The following is a 5,308-nucleotide window of genomic DNA, read 5'->3' on the forward strand; positions in this document are numbered from 1 at the left end:
AACGTAGTAGTTAATTGCATGAGAAAAAAAGATTGAATCACAGTGGCAAGGAACGTCTCTGGTATGTAATGCTTTGCCACATTATTCAGATGTGGCAAAGCTACCTGTGATCAATTCAAGGTTTTCTGTAAGCTCTATTGCTCTGTTTTACAATCATAATAGCTAATATCTTGCCTAACGAGGCGACTTTCGTGGCCATGATTACCACATTCTAAGGTTATCAAATGCCAGCCAATAGTCTGATTAATCGGTAGCTATACATAGAGTATACAATACAGAATGTTGACTACAATTAATTTAAACTTACTGACCGGTTGTCCTTCTGCTGCTCGAAATTTGAGGCAAAATATCCACAGGTAACTATTGTTTACCCGATTTAGAGAGCTGGTAGGAATGGGTTGGTTAGGCAACAAGGTAAAATTAGTTTTATATTGGATATAAGGATTTCAAACTCCCCCCCGAAAAAAAATTTAAGGTGTGGATTGTATCTCTGTTTTTACCCCACCCAGTAGGTGGCAGCAATACACTTTTGGATGTAGTCTGCCAATAAAACCTTCAAAGAAGAAATGTGTGGATTGTCCGCCATCCTCCACTGACTCAGAATATACCATTTTCATTGTCATGGCATGCTTGGTTCAATAACTATTAACAAGAGAACCGATTATCAGATATAAAACTAACTTTACCTTGGTGCTGAACCTAACCATATTTAATTTGGTCTTATGTAGCAAAATTTGAAATTGTGTTTTTTTTTAAGTAGACTCAGAGCTAGAAAATGGTATATCATACACTACAGTTGAGGAACAATGGTAAAGTAATTCTGCTTTGAATGTTGATAAACTTGTAAACCCACTTTTGAGAAAATGGCCTTTGAATGTTTTGGTTCACCGACTGGAGAGCTCTTCTTTGTCTGCACCCATTCAGCATCTTTCACACCCTCTTAAGCCTTAACCCCACCCATCTCTTTAAGGATTCACATGTGAGACCATGTGCTAAACAGAGTGAGTACAGTAATGTACTAAACAACCAAAGATGTCAAGACTAAAGGCTGGTTTATACTACGTCTATCGACATGGCTGTAGACAGTTGTCGCAGTGACATCATGAACATTAGATTGTCGTCCGACATCAAACTTGTTGTTGTTATGAAAAAGTATAAACACAAAAACTACAGGCTGCTTGACATCAGCAGCCTGGTGGTCCAGAATGGCATAACTGGTGTATTTAAACACCAATACACCCATCCGTTTTAAAAATGAATTTAGGATGTGTCAATCTAGCAAACCAGGCAACTAAAAGTACTTTCTAAATAATGTTTTGGTTAGTTTCTAGCTTGTTAGTTAGCTAGCGAACGTTAAATTAGCTGGCTAGCCAGTTCAAATCATGACCATATCATATCTGACAAGGTCTTAACTTTAGCTAATTTGTTTTCATTATTACAGGAAAATAAACTCACCACAAGATCATTATTTACAAGTTAATGGCGAGCTAATTACAGAAAATAGCTTATGGTTGTGAGTGTGACAAAATAAAAGCAGGGCATTCTACCGGAGAATTTTAGAAGTTGGACACTGTCTCATTGGCCTGACGTTATATCCTAATTTGACTTTGGTGCAGGTCATATTGTTCTTCACATTACCATCTCTGGTAAACACACATTATATCAAATAAAATCAAAGTTTATTTGTCACATGCACAGGATACAGAAGTTGTAAACGGTACAGTGAAATGGTTACTTGCACAGTGGAGTCTTTTGTTTAGGCAACTAAAAGTAACTTTCTAAACAATGTTTTGGTTAGTTTCTAGCTTGTTAGCTAGCTAGCTAAACAATTAACCATACTCCCAACTCGTAACGTTACTACCCTGCATGAATCTGCAGGTAGCTAACCAACTAGGTTCAATGTTAGCTAGTTAGCTAACATTAGGCTATAACTAGCAATGCAAATGGCTCTGAGATATGAATAATATTGCTACACAGATCATACACGTAATGTTAGCTACCGAGCCAGCCAGCTAACAATAGCTAGCTAGCTAATAGTACGCTTTAACTTGAAAACAACTTTCTGACAAAATTTGAAACATATAATATCTGAAAATGTAACTAGCTACACTCTCTTACCCGTATACATGTATGAATGCTTCTCCCTCTCTGTCACGGATGCCATTGTTGCCCTCAGTTTGAAGATGTAATCCGGAGACGGGTGTTTTATACAACAGCCTGTGTTCTCTTTTCAACTCCCTCCGCATATTTGCAATCAAACGCCATAATTTTCTCCATCTCCTTAGCTATCATACTCTGCTTCCACCGGGCATTCAGCTGATTTCAAAACTCGGTCCTCCAGAAAGTGGAGAGCAACACTTTTGCAGTTCTTCATGATATCTTTCAAAAAAAGCCACGTAAAGGATTTACCTACACATACTGAGCAGCTCATGTTATAGACAGAAGCGTGCTACATGGCAGACCAATCCGAACTCATCTCTTGGCATGTCCAGCCCATCCATTATCTCAGCCAATTATGGCCAGCAGCGGGAATTTTCCTGTCTTTTTCCGTGGCTAAACCAACTAGATTCAAGTTTTAATGTCACATGCACAAGTACAGTGAAATGCCTTTCTTGCAAACTCAAAACCCAACAATGCAAAAATCAATAATAATGTATTACTTAAAAAAAAAAAAAAAAATACAAGAAATAAAAATAGGAAATATGAAATACACAATAAAGTAAGTTAGCATACTGTTTACAGGAAATATTTAAGTCAGATCCAATACCATATTTACATGTGCAGGGATACTGGAGTGATGGAGGTAGATACAGTGGGGGGAAAAAGTATTTAGTCAGCCACCAATTGTGCAAGTTCTCCCACTTAAAAAGATGAGAGAGGCCTGTAATTTTCATCATAGGTACACGTCAACTATGACAGACAAATTGAGGAAAAAAATTCCAGAAAATCACATTGTAGGATTTTTAATGAATTTATTTGCAAATTATGGTGGAAAATAAGTATTTGGTCACCTACAAACAAGCAAGATTTCTGCCTCTCACAGACCTGTAACTTCTTCTTTAAGAGGCTCCTCTGTCCTCCACTCGTTACCTGTATTAATGGCACCTGTTTGAACTTGTTATCAGTATAAAAGACACCTGTCCACAACCTCAAACAGTCACACTCCAAACTCCACTATGGCCAAGACCAAAGAGCTGTCAAAGGACACCAGAAACACAATTGTAGACCTGCACCAGGCTGGGAAGACTGAATCTGCAATAGGTAAGCAGCTTGGTTTGAAGAAATCAACTGTGGGAGCAATTATTAGGAAATGGAAGACATACAAGACCACTGATAATCTCCCTCGATCTGGGGCTCCACGCAAGATCTCACCCCGTGGGGTCAAAATGATCACAAGAACGGTGAGCAAAAATCCCAGAACCACACGGGGGGACCTAGTGAATGACCTGCAGAGAGCTGGGACCAAAGTAACAAAGCCTACCATCAGTAACACACTACGCCGCCAGGGACTCAAATCCTGCAGTGCCAGACGTGTCCCCCTGCTTAAGCCAGTACATGTCCAGGCCCGTCTGAAGTTTGCTAGAGTGCATTTGGATGATCCAGAAGAGGATTGGGAGAATGTCAGATGAAACCAAAATACAACTTTTTGGTAAAAACTCAACTCGTCGTGTTTGGAGGACAAATAATGCTGAGTTGCATCCAAAGAACAGCATACCTACTGTGAAGCATGGGGGTGGAAACATCATGCTTTGGGGCTGTTTTTCTGCAAAGGGACCAGGACGACTGATCCGTGTAAAGGAAAGAATGAATGGGGCCATGTATCGTGAGATTTTGAGTGAAAACCTCCTTCCATCAGCAAGGGCATTGAAGATGAAACGTGGCTGGGTCTTTCAGCATGACAATGATCCCAAACACACCGCCCGGGCAACGAAGGAGTGGCTTCGTAAGAAGCATTTCAAGGTCCTGGAGTGGCCTAGCCAGTCTCCAGATCTCAACCCCATAGAAAATCTTTGGAGGGAGTTGAAAGTCCGTGTTGCCCAGCGACAGCCCCAAAACATCACTGCTCTAGAGGAGATCTGCATGGAGGAATGGGCCTAAATACCAGCAACAGTGTGTGAAAACCTTGTGAAGACTTATAGAAAACGTTTGACCTGTGTCATTGCCAACAAAGGGTATATAACAAAGTATTGAGAAACTTTTGTTATTGACCAAATACTTATTTTCCACCATAATTTGCAAATAAATTCATTAAAAATCCTACAATGTGATTTTCTGGATTTTCTTTTCTCATTTTGTCTGTCATAGTTGACGTGTACCTATGTTGAAAATTACAGGCCTCTCATCTTTTTAAGTGGGAGAACTTGCACAATTGGTGGCTGACTAAATACTTTTTTCCCCCACTGTATGTACAGGGGTAAGGGGACTAGGCAACAGGATATAAGATAAACAGAGTAGCAGCAGTTTGCATGTGAGTGTGTTTGCGGGTCTGTAGAGTCAGTATAAATGTATGTGCATATTATGTGTGAGTGAGAAAAATTATGGAGTTTGTGTGTTGGAGTGACAGTGAGTGTGTAGGGCCCTGTGAGTGTGCATAGAGACAGTGCAAATATTGAAATAGAAGGTCAATAAAAGTACAAGGTAAACTCAGTCCGTGTAGCTATTTAGTTAGCTATTTAGCAGTCTCATGGCTTGGGGATAGAAGCTGTTCAAGAGCCTGTTGGTGTCAGACTTGATGCACCGGTACCTTTTGCTGTGCGGCAGCAGAGAAAATAGTCCATGGCTTGGGTGATTGGGGTCTTTGACGATTTTCTGGGCCTTCTTTTCACGCCGCCTGATATAGAGGTCCTGGATGGCAGGGAGCTCGGCCCCAGTAATGTACTGTGCTGTCCGCACAACCCTCTGTAGCGCCATGCAATCGAGGGCGGTGCTGTTGCCATACCAAGCAGTGATGCTTCTGTAATATGATTCCACCTTATTCCTATATTGTCCTTTTGCTCATTTAATGACTCTGCGGGGGTCATAGCGGGCCTTCTTGTACTTATTCCTGTCTTCGGTCGTAGCATCAGGGTTGTCCTGAGTGGCGCAGTGGTCTAAGGCACTGCATCGCAGTGCTAACTGTGCCACTAGAGATCCTGGTTCGAATCCAGGCTCTGTCGCAGCCGGCCGCGACCGGGAGACTCATGGGCGGCGCACAATTGGCCCAGCGTCGTCCAGGGTAGGGGAGGGAATGGCCGGCAGGGATGTAGCTCAGTTGATAGAGCATGGCGTTTGCAACGCCAGGGTTGTGGGTTCGATTCCCACGGGGGGT

This window comes from Coregonus clupeaformis, chromosome 29 (assembly GCF_020615455.1).
Source record: "Coregonus clupeaformis isolate EN_2021a chromosome 29, ASM2061545v1, whole genome shotgun sequence".
In the NCBI taxonomy this organism is placed as follows: Eukaryota; Metazoa; Chordata; class Actinopteri; order Salmoniformes; family Salmonidae; genus Coregonus; species Coregonus clupeaformis.